The following is a 12970-nucleotide window of genomic DNA, read 5'->3' on the forward strand; positions in this document are numbered from 1 at the left end:
GACATATTAGTCATTTGTTATACATGACTTCGCTGTTACCATATTAATCTGGGATTTCATAAGCTATGGCATCTTATGTATCATACAGTATTTTCCTAATAACTAGAATTAACTGTGTTATCCTAATAAATATATTATATCTTTAGTAAAATGGTGTCTTCTAGTATTATACTATAGCCCATTTTAACATGGTTGACTGTAAAAATCCGCAATGCGATTCCCTCCCTCCGTCCAAAGTTTTAAGATCTCAGAAAACTCTTTGAAGGAATTTTGAAACTAGCGCACAAAAAAATCTACCCTACATGATGTTACCATGGAACTAATTGAGCTCTAAAAATAGCAATAATAATAATGTCACTTGGCAAAAATAAACCAGTAGAAAACAAATAAGTAATAATGCTAAATGTACGTTATAACTGAGTAATAAATACAAATTAATGAATGTCCACTTTTGGGTTGATACCAGATAGGTAACCTGTTTTTAGTGTCATAATCAAAAAAGATTTTCTGATGGGTATGAATCTGCAACTGTTTGCCTGATATCACTGACAACCCAGACTTCCCACCTGGCTGTAGCTCTAATTTATTAACTCCCTTGAGGACTAATGCTCCATTAACATTTCACTCCCTCACACAAGACTCCTCCCTTATGTCAAATGAGGTTTCTACGAGGTTTCTACGAGGTCTTGCCAAACTCCACTAAGACCGCATGGGAGTACACTCAATTTTCTCATTTCTATAACGTAGAAACAAATAAACTAAACCTGACTAGCGAGTTAACACCCTTTGAAAAAGCTTGTGCTTGTCAGTCTCGGACCATTCACCCTATCTCATCAATTTATGGTCTCTTTCTAGACAAATGGGCTCAAACACGTCTCCCCTATGTGAAGTCTTGGGAAGATGAAATAGGGACCATGTTCTCCCCTGAGGACTGTGATATACCTCAGGGACTTTGTCATAAGTTATTTTTCTTGGTTGGGCACAGGTAACAAATTATAAAATTTTAGCCAGATGGTATTGGGTCCCTTCTCAGTTGCACCGTATATACTCGATGTGTCCTGATGAGTGTTGGAAATGTAGACAAGACTCCAGCACTATAACAAACATATAGTGGGGCTGCCCTTTACTATAGCCATTTTGGTCCCGTGTTCTTGATTTGATCCATAAGTTGACAGGATATTGGCCAGCCAAAGACCCTGCCAACTTTCTGTTATCCATGCTTCCAATGATGATTCCTAAAGCAAAACGCCCTCTTGCAGACAGGTCATTAGTACCTAGACTCAGGAAGTCAGTTCGTATCCACTCAATTTCTGACTGGGTCACAGAGATTCTTTCGATTCAAAGGATGGAAGAGCTTATTGCCGAACTCCATGTTACTGTCAGGAAACACACACATGGGAGCCATGGTTTGATTTCAAAAACACCTTGAGTTCTCACCTTTCTAAAATCCTGTCAGTTAATTGCTCCTTTGCTCATATATGGGTCTCAAGAGTATCCGAACAAGGAAAATTTTGGACTCTCACTTTTCCCCCTCTGACTTTTCTCCCTCCCATTCTTCTCTCCATTCCGAACAGCTCTATTATTTTACTTGTTCTGAAATTTGCTTTGTATAATCTCTCTATTGAAATGCTCATTGTTTTCCAGATTTTCTATGGTGCAGATTACTTTAAGTTTTGAAGTTTGATATTCAAAGTGGATGCAAACATGCACCTCTTTTGTATAAACCCCTAACCTGTGTGCATTCTGGCATATGTTATATTTTATACATTGCTTATATATCACACATTATACCTCAATAAAGGAATTGAAAATATATATTAGAAATATAATAGAAAGCAAGTGGTAATGTCTGAAAAATATGTCTTGCTGTTCAAATTCATTATATGAATTAGGCTTATATTGCAGGAGGTTTACATTGGGGGTGCCCCTTTGCCTGAGCTGGACATACCAAAAGGCTCTGGCTTCTTAGTATGTCTGGCAGCCAGACATTTCTTGGCCAGGCTCTGGCGACTTTATCAAGGCTTTTGTTAAATTCCCCCAAGGATGCCAAGGATGTATCTCATACCACCTCACAGGGTGACATCTGTATGGCTAAGGACATATTTGAAATGTTCTCTCTTCAGAGGGCTTTAACTTTGTAACCGTGGCAGCTAGAATCTCACTTCCTTTTTCTTCTGTAAGAGGGGGTTCTCCTTTTTCATGTAAGGAGAACCAGAGATATTCACATTTAAAGTGAGAATTTCAAGTGCAATTTTCATATATAAAAATCATTCCTGACGGCACTTTGAAAGTTAATATCTCCGGTTCCCTGGCAATTTCTGCTAAAATTATTTGGCGCCCCTTGTGGATTTAACCTTCTATTCGCTGCATATTTTGATATATATATATATATATATATATATATATATATATATGTTACATAGAACCTCCTCACAGCGTACTGTTTTTAGAATAATTAGGATAACATTTTCTTTAAGTAGTCTGGATTTGTAAAATTTTTGCATTTTAATCACAGTTTGCTTCAAAGTTGCATGAAAGGGCTTGTGTGTATGAATTAATTTTTTTTGTATACATGGTAGACTGCAATTTCTGAAAAAAATAGGATTAAGCAGAATAAGAGCTGTGATAAATCAGTTCAAAGATTACGAACAAGATAGGTTCTTTAGGTTTGTTCTTAAGTTATTATGTATGTGTAAGTCAGAATCGGTATATTTTATCATTATAGCTTCAAACAAAATTTCAAAATCATTGTCGTCTGAGACTTAAATAAAGCATTCAGAGAGCTTTACCACAGATCACAGTGGACAGAGAGGATCGTCTGTAAATCAGGTGCCCTTAAGTTGGGGACCACCGGTATATACTTTAGTATAAGCCGAGTTTTTCAGCACAATCTTTGTGCTGAAAAAGCCTTGGCTTATACTCGAGTATATAAAAAAAATAGTTAGTGCTCACCCTACGGCACTGTCCCCCGGCATCCTCTTCTCTCCGCAGCATGTTTTGGGTTCCCGGCCAGGCCAGCAAATGCACGTGTATGCAATCTACCGACAAAGAAACTAAGATGCGGTTGTGTTGCCGGCTGCTGACATCATATGTTCTCTTCTGACATTATGCTAAGAGGGGCAATCCAGCTGTGGACATTGCATGAAGGGGAGCACTTGTGCTGTGGACATTGTACGAAGGGGGACACTCGCGCTGTGGACATTGCATGAAGGGGGCACTCTTGCTATGGACATTGCACGAAAGGGGGGGCACTCCTGCTGTGGACATTGCATGAAGGGGGGCACTCTTGCTATGGACATTGCACGAAAGGGGGGCACTCCTGCTGTGGACATTTCACAAAGGGTGCTCTCCTGTTTTGGACATTACACGAAGGGGGGCACTGCTGCTGTGGACATTGCACAAAGGGGGGCACTCGTGCTATGGACATTGCATGAAGGGGGACACTCGTGCTGTGGACATTGCATGAAGGGGGGCACTCTTGCTATGGACATTGCACGAAAGGGGGGCACTCCTGCTGTGGACATTGCACGAAAGGGGGGCACTCCTGCTGTGGACATTGCACGTAGAGGGACACTCCTGCTGTGGATATTTTATTAGAGAGTAGCGGCTGCATTTCCCACTCTACAGTTATACTCAAGTCAATAAGTTTTCCCAGTTTTTTGTGTTAAAATTAGGTACCTCGGCTAATTAGGTACACTGCTTTAGCATTCTTGGGATGGTAAATATAAATCTTCTCACTTTGTGTTATTATTTTTAATTTCCTTATTTGTGCATAAACCTTTGGTTTGATGTGAGTTTTATGTAAAACGTTTTGTTTTCATTGCATTCGCAATGCATTATGTTTAACCGGTTGTCTGCTTTCAAACAATATATAGGTTTTATAGGTGCCTTTACTTTATAATCTGTTTTATTGTTATATTTTACAGGTTGTGACTGTCTTACAATTTCTAGTTGAAAAGCAGATTTTTGTTTATTTCAGTTTAAGTGATATTATGTTGATTTATTCAGGGGAACATATGACTATGAGGTATCTGTGAACTCTACACATGTTCATCTATTACATTTAGGAGGTGTGAAGCAAATTATTTTCTGTTTGGGTCCCATTTTCTATTTGCCATTAAAGTCAATTTTTATGCCTTTTGTTATAAAATGTTACACTCTGAATCAAAATTGCATGAAGGTGCCTATGTCTTTGAACTCTTTGCAATTTTGAAAATGGGACAAGAGTCTGCTTTCAGAAACTTATAGAAATTAGTACAATTATTTATGCTGTATTGTCGTTTTTATTTGTATATGTAAATTTTTTTTAATGCTCTGGCCAAAAACATGACAACATTTCCAGAGTTTACACTAGTAAACTGCTATCACTTTAGGTAGGGTACAAAATGTACTTTTGACAATTTCCCTGTTTACCTATAAAAAATATCCTGTAAAGTCATGTAAAATTGTGCAAGGAAGTCATATTTTGGGTGTGGGGAAATGTCACTTCAGACAGTATCTTCTATAGCACCTAGAAACATGATGTCATATTAAAGATCTCATCTTTCAGATTGCATCTGGTACTATGACCTACAGATAAAATTAAAGAAATAGTTGAAAATGGAAGCTGCAGATAACAATTCGGTTCCCACTTTTCTTTATACTGTTTATATTTCTGGTCCCTGTAGCTCCTGGGACTAAAAAGCTGATGCAATCAAACACTACCTGAGGGTACTAGTAGTTTGTGGTTAAATCTGGCAACAGGCAGCCTTTAAGGTTTTCATGCCTCATAGAAGACTCTTTCTTCCCTTGATTATGTATTCTATCCCAATCCTGGGCAGGAAATCTGTGATTTTGCTGGTTATTTTTAGTTCTGCATAGTAATATTTGTTTCCACTTTCATGAATACTGCTTACCTGGCTCTTCTGTCTGCGGGTTTGATTTAGCCCTTTCTCATTTGCCTTAGCACTAGTTTGCTTATTGGTATTGGATTATTTAAAGCTTTAACATAAGGCCCCTTACACACTAGCAAGTGTGATGCATCCAACGAGCAGCGTGTCCTGGCTGGAACTTCTGGTCCAAGTGCTAAGAAACGGGAATGGAGCTCAGCATCAGTTCTCTTTGCTCAGTGCTCGGGCAGGACATTACAGCCAGCACACGCTACAAGTGTGATGCGAGTGCGACATAGCAAACCCACTAGTTTGTAAAGGGCCTAAGACTGTCACGGAAATGGAAGGTGACATTAGCCAGATTTGTTCCAAACTAAGTAGAAAAAAATCATAATAGGCAAAATATTTTAACATTTTATTTTATTATTTGTATGGTTCTTTTTACGGAATTCGGACTTTTGTAGTATATCTACAGCAAGAAAAGTTAATTAAAAATATAAACCTACTCTGTATTGAAATGTCAGCAAAAAGTAAAATTCAAAAGGTAACATACCATAATGATTTTATCATTTTACCAATGTGGTTCATTTATCAAAGTAATTTGAAGGCTTGTGAAGGAATATAATATATTATCACTGGGTCCATTAAAGGGTATTAGCAGAGCAAATTAGGGAATGGAATGGTGCAGCTCTGGTCTTTTATCATCTTATATGGCAGCATATGTGAAATGTCACTTCACAAGAAGGAAATTGATTCATTAAATGCCACTACTATAGCCCTACTAAAACAGCTTTATGCCACATATCTGTGCAGATTGTATTGATTATTTCACTTTAATATGCTTTTCATACTGTTATGACAATGGTTTTCAATACACATTCTTATTTCTTTAATATACTGGTGTTAATGACTCTATTATTTGACATTCCAGGGGTTATAATGAATGTTATATGGTAAATTATAATATGGAAGGAGTAAAATGTCATGAGTAACTGCATAAATGCTGTTTTACAGCTTTCCAGCTAGTGGCAGTAGTTCTATTTTTGTCTAACTTTCTGAAGTTTTTGATAAATTGATGGGAAGAGGTGGCTCCACCAGAGGGACCCTTTTTCCTATTAATTATTAATTATGTCTTAAAGCGGTATTCCCACAAAGACTAGATTCTTAAATATATTCAGGATAACAAAATAACACATTATGTAATTTACTGTTATTAACAAAATTACAGCATTTCACAGATGTAATTCCAACCTGTATATATCAGTCCTGGTGTTAACTAGTTGGTTGTCCCTGGATATGACCATAAATCTTCTGACTATGGTCGGGTTTTTCTCATGAATAGCTTCTCTTGTCTGCACACTGCAGTGCTCTTTGCTTCCAGCCTTTCCTCCCAGCTTTACAAGACTAGCTCAGAAACAGGCACTTCCTGTTAGCAAGCAACGTGCAGAGACTTACCAGTCTAGGGAGTGATAGGAATAAAACTGACTAAAATTACAAAGTAAGGGGTTAAAAATTATCTTTATTGTCTAAACATCACTAGGGAATTTAAATTTGAGAACATTCTTTCATGAAAAAACCTCTTTAAGTTGTGTTTTATACTATGTTTATAGATTTATACTATGTTTAAGTTAAAAAAGATATGTAAATTCTCTATAAGTAGAGGTTATCTAGGGCTACTCTTTTAACACAGTACCTTGGACCTGTCCATAGGTTGTGTGCTCTTCCCCATTACAGGCTGAAATACAAGAAAATGATACAAATTGAATATTGTCAGCAATCAAAGATGACTTTTATCCAAATGGAAAAATAAAACTATAAAATGTAAAAGAAAATGGAACTCATACTCTGATCATCCACCCATACCATCATCAATCATCTTGTGTCACTGATGCTTTATACATAGATGTAACAGATCTTATCAACTAGTATGTATGTAAGCATAAATCTACAAAATCGGCAGTCCTTTTGTGAGCTAAGCACATGGAAAGACTAAAGATTGTCTACCCCAGATACTATTTAATCTTGATATATTTTATATCCCTGTACATAGAAGAAATTGTAGAATTATTACTTGGGTTCATATAAATATATTGGTGTGTTTTTTGAATTATCGCTATCTGTCCTTTACCAAGAAAACTATTTACATATGTAGACTAATGTATATGTAGACTAATATATATATTTTTTTTTATAAAAGAAAAACATTTTCTGAAATACAGAGGCAGGAAACAGGGTAAAGTAAATATTTCTACTTTTATTGTAACATCCGTGCCGGCGCCACAGAGTACAGCTAAAGAGGCGCGTATTGGGTTATTATGTTTTTCTCTGACACCGCTAGTATGAACAGTAGCTTATGTTTGCTGAAAACCTTCAGAATAACTGGTGAATACCTGCTCTGGTTTAATAATAGTTTACCCGCTGTTACTCTCTGATAGACTCTCCGTCTACTCACATCACTCCCTTTCTGTTCTGTTTGGACTAGATGTCCAAGCTCCATGCCAGTCATTCCTGGGGCTGGGACTCTGGCATCACACAATTCATCTGCTATTATTTTTAGTTCTGTGTTTGCTATAGAACCAATTGGGGTAAGCTCCTGGTTTTCAGGTATCATGTTATTTCTGTGGTACTGTTTCTTGTCCTTCTGCCTGTACTCATATTTTCCTTCTGTCTTGCGATTTTTTTACTGATTTTGCCCTCTATGTTGTGACCTGGGTCTATATACTATTCTCCTGTGTTTGTTTTGTATTTGCCTCCTTGTTTAGCTCTTTAGTGCAGGGAGGAAACATCTTCTAGTTGTCTCTTCTCACCTAAGTTAAAGTGTGGCAAGTAGGCAGGGACAGCTGGAAGCAGATATAATCCCATGCATGCTGTCTCTGTCTGTGTCTTTAGTCTGTCCCCAGAACCTGCATTACATCTAGTATAAGAAATATTATTACCAATATATGGCAGGTTAAAAACAATTGTAAACATAGCTACAAGGCATAACTGATTTCACTAACACAAATACTAGTTAAATGAAAATTTCCTCTACTAATAAAAAAAATCTTCAATCAGTATTAATGTTCCTCTAGTCCTTGCAATGGTAATGCATAGGTTAGCGTGCAAAATATACTTTCTACAGTCAATACTACAGTATAAAATGCATAGTACTAAATTTATATAAACCACAGATGACAGTAAAATAATTTTTAAAAATCCCTGGAATCCTAGAAGATAGAAATACAGGCTTCTAAAGTAAAAGATACCTCTAAGAAGCAGCACATTGTCGCCCATTCGGTACAAATCCAATTAACTTGGTGTATATCAAAAGTGTGGAATATATTATCACAAATAGGTTTCTCATGCTCTTTCAGAAAGAGTATAATAAATCTGGTTACCTTCTTTTTTTCTGGCAGTCAAGCCAGATCATGTCAGGAGCCCCTGACAAAGAAGACATATCTGACTCTAGATTGTTTTACATTCAAGCTGAGCTTTAGGATTCTGCGAGCACAGAACACTAGCTGTGAACAACAGGAAAATATTTATTCTGAAATGCAGAAGCTTAGTACTGCTGTGCATTGTGAAAGTTATACTACACCGATCAAATATTACTGCAAACTATTTGCTTATAAAGCTTAATTGTAGACTTAATAGTCAAATCAATTCCTATCTTTTGACATCGTTCTTATCTTTTGATGTAAAGCTTCAATCTAGCATCTACAGTTCTACAAATGTTCTTATTAAACAGATTTATTCTCTATGTAAGTTAACCCCCTAGGGTACCTTGATATTCCTTTCATGTCATGTCAGGTCTAACATAGCTCTGTTCACTGAAGTATGAAAAAGTAAGAGGTGTCAGAATTTGCTCATGCAAATAATTTGCAAAGTTTTTTTTTTTTACTTTTTTTGTATATAGATATAGAGATATAAAAAAAAACCTATACAATCTTGGTTGGGTGGATTTATCTGTTCTTGTTTTCTGTTGTACATGCCCTGAAATAGTTGCTATTCCTACTACACAGCAAGAAATTGTGACTATTCTCCCATTATGTCACTTCCATGGCAAGTGGACGTGGAAGAACGTGAAAGGGGTCAATCGTGGCAGTGAACTGGGAAGGCACAGGGCATTACTGCACACTACCTATAGCCTGCACCAGAACCTCACATGGTGACCATGGCTAACAGACTGGCTATTGCTCAATTCTATGCCAAGAATGACCTGGCATGGAATTGTCTGGTGGGACAGCCAATACAAACATTTAATCCATAGTGTACTGGTGTGGTGGCTGCTGGAGTCCTTTCTTGCTCCTGGAATCCTTTCTTGTCCATCACTTTCAACAAATAATGCAACATATTTCTTATTGTACTGGTGCTGCTGCCACTGTTACTATTGCTGTTATATACCCAGGCATTTTAATCCTTAGGACTTTAAATAATACTAGTACTTTATTGAATTTCTGTAGAATTGACAGATATAGAAATTGAAAATGCTAAATAGTAGTGCATCAGGACCAGGTAGAAGCTCCAGCTGAATCATGTTTTAATCACATATTCTGTGATTAATGTGTATCTTAGAATGATATTCTGTCTGCTACACTATCAAAAATAGAACAAAATTTATAATTCCAATAGGCTAAAAGCATCTCACAAAGAATGCAATTAATTATGTATAAATAACCGGTATAGCATGTATGAGAAAAGATAATCTCTTTGCCTCTTTTGACAAAGTTAAACAGACCATAACAAACTTTTGGTAACAAAATTGAAATTGATGCATGTTGTATAGGCCTTACAAAATTATGTAAGTATCATTAATATACTTTTATTATTTACTTTATAAAAACAACTTATTATGCTCTACATAGTTGGTAGTTGCCATCATCATAGGAAAATGTTGTACAATGCCGCAAAGCGTAGTCTATTTAAGTTAACCAAGTTTGTAAAAATATAATTACATTTTATTAGCTTAACTGGGAAACCTAGAATGTCAATACATTATATCTATACAATATTGAGTGTCATAGATACCCTGCAAATCTTGATCTCTTCTGGTGGTACACTATAGGACAATTGAAAGTAGATTTCTTTGCAGGTTACATTTGATCACAAAAGCTGGTAGCAGCAGAGCACCCTGTTATGACGTCAATTAAAGGGCATTGTTCTAAAAATAGAAGGGTGACTGCCTTCCTTACTTAACTTTGATGTCGTAATGATTTTTTTTATCAAATTGTCTTATATTATTCTCCCTTTTTAAAAAAAAAAAAGTCTGCAGCAGTGAAGTGGGTGGAGTTTAACCTTTTCCTGTTTTTGCCCTGAAGCTTAGTCAAATTAGGTCTTCCCACTGTTCTGATGATACCTTGTGTTTTCTAATTAAGTAATTTAGTAGTAAAATCAGTATGATTCCTTCAAATAAATCTACTGAGCACAGTACATATACATACATTGGCAGCTTTCATCACATGGATGAGCACTAGTGAAAAAGCACTAGGAATTAATAGCTTCTCTGCACTGTGCAGAATGTGCCTGGAGAGCAGAAGGTATGAGATGGACTGCAGAGGAGTCTGTGAAACATCTTGAGATGTAGAGTGAGACAAATATGCTCGAAAGAATCACAGACATATATGGGGGACTGATACTGAAGAGGGTAGACCTTTTACCTTGCTATTTTGTGTGAGAGTTCTGTATCCACAGCACTGAACACACTCAGCTACACACAGACTACACTGTCCCTTGACCTCCCCCTCCTCCCTCTAGAGTAAGCAGGGAGCAGCAGCCCCATCTCTCTGTGAAACCAAATCTTTAAACCACTCTACGGAATCAAAGGAGAAATCGGCACAGCAGCAAACACAGCTACTGCAGAGCCAGACTACATTGATGTAGATAGTAAATAGAGATGAGCGAGTATACTCGTCCGAGCTTGATGCTCGTTCGAGTATTAAGGTACTCGAAACGGCTCGTAGCTCGGACGAGTATTTCCCCTGCTCGAGATCGAGCATTTAATTAAAAAAACACAGTGAAGAACAATGAAGAATAGAATAAAAACAGTGAACACAGGATCATTTAAGTGAAAAACACAGTAAAGAACACAGTGAAGAATAGATTACAGATGTTCGGCACATCTGCTTACTTGTCGGGAGATACGCGCGGAACGTTGCAAACAAAATAGTATGTGAAGAACACATTGAAGAACACGGTGAGCAGGACAGAGACACCAGGGAGCAGAACAGAGACACCGGGGAGCAGCACAGAGACACCGGGGAGCGGCACGGAGACACCGGGGAGCAGCACGGAGACATCGGGCAGCGGCACGGAGACATAGGGGCACGGAGACATCGGGGCACGGAGACATCGGGGCACGGAGACATCGGGGCACGGAGACATCGGGGCACGGAGACATCGGGGCACGGAGACATAGGGGCACGGAGGCATAGGGGCACGGAGACATAGGGGCACGGAGGCATAGGGGCACGGAGACATCGGGGCACGGAGACATCGGGGCACGGAGACATAGGGGCACAGAGACATCGGGGCACGGAGACATAGGGGCACGGAGGCATAGGGGCACGGAGGCATAGGGGCACGGAGACATAGGGGCACGGAGGCATAGGGGCACGGAGACATCGGGGCACGGAGACATCGGGGCACGGAGACATAGGGGCACGGAGGCATAGGGGCACGGAGACATAGGGGCACGGAGGCATAGGGGCACGGAGACATCGGGGCACGGAGACATCGGGGCACGGAGACATAGGGGCACGGAGGCATAGGGGCACGGAGACATCGGGGCACGGAGGCATAGGGGCACGGAGACATAGGGGCACGGAGACATCGGGGCACGGAGACATAGGGGCACGGAGACATCGGGGCACGGAGACATCGGGGCACGGAGACATAGGGGCACGGAGACATAGGGGCACGGAGACATCGGGGCACGGTGACATCGGGGCACGGAGACATCGGGGCACGGAGACATCGGGGCACGGAGACATAGGGGCACGGAGACATAGGGGCACGGAGACATCGGGGCACGGAGACATCGGGCAGCGGCACGGAGACATCGGGGAGACTTCAGTGTAAGAAGAGCAGCGGATCCCGGGACAGCGTATCTCCCGACAAGTAAGCAGATGTGCCAAACATCTGTAATCTATTCTTCACTGTGTTTTTCACTTAAATGATCCTGTGGTCACTGTTTTTATTCTATTCTTCACTGTTCTTCACATCTGCTGACTTGTCGGGAGATAATATACGCGCGGAACAGTGAAGAATAGATTGCAGATGTTTGCATACATCTGCTAACTTATCAGAAGACATTCTTTTTCAATTAATTAACACATTTTATTCCCGAACCATGGTCCCTTTGAAAAATGCTCGGGTCTCCCATTGACTTCAATGGGGCTCGTTATTCGAGACGAGCACTCGAGCATCAGGAAAAGTTCGTCTCGAATAACGAGCACCCGAGCATTTTAGTGCTCGCTCATCTCTAATAGTAAATAAACTGCTGCATATAGGTTATCAAGATAATAGGCAGAATTATTCCATATCTTAAAAGCTATTGATTTGATGTTGAAGTTGTACTTGAAATATTGAATATGTTAATTAGAGTTTTTTACATTAAAGGTTTTTTGACAATGACGTCACATGTTCTCCAAAATTTAATGTGTAGCTGTTATCTCCATTAACAAAGAAATTCAGTTTAGATTAACAATAATATGCACAAAAGTGTATTATTTATAAATGATGGTCTGAGTCTAGATAGTTATATACATAGATAATTGATTTCACAGTTGGACATTCAAAAAAGTCTGTCTATGAAATATAAGATGAAATAAGACAAGATGATGTGGGAACATTGGTACAAATGAGATGTTCCATGAAATCTAAAACTAGCATGGAAGTGCAATTTATGCTGCAGTCAGTTTTTAGCCTTTGAATCCTGGCCAGAGCCTTGACTGACGCTTAAAAGCTAAGAATGGATACTTTGATAGATATACTCCTCAGTGCTTAGCACTTCTCCGTTTGATGTTCTGTAAAAGTGTCATCTAACAATTTAATGACAACAAAACTATCCTCTGATCTTGAGAAAGTTGACTCATGGCAGCATACAATTCACACTGTGCCATGTG

General features: G+C 38.9%; 1 protein-coding gene across 1 annotated transcript in view; it reads left to right on the plus strand.

Moving 5' to 3' along the window:
• GRIN3A (glutamate ionotropic receptor NMDA type subunit 3A) overlaps positions 1–12970 on the plus strand; it is a 203456-nt gene that overhangs the window by 89756 nt on the left and 100730 nt on the right. The window lies entirely within an intron of this gene.

The sequence above is a fragment of the Engystomops pustulosus genome, chromosome 1, assembly GCF_040894005.1.
Source record: "Engystomops pustulosus chromosome 1, aEngPut4.maternal, whole genome shotgun sequence".
Lineage (NCBI taxonomy): Eukaryota > Metazoa > Chordata > Amphibia > Anura > Leptodactylidae > Engystomops > Engystomops pustulosus.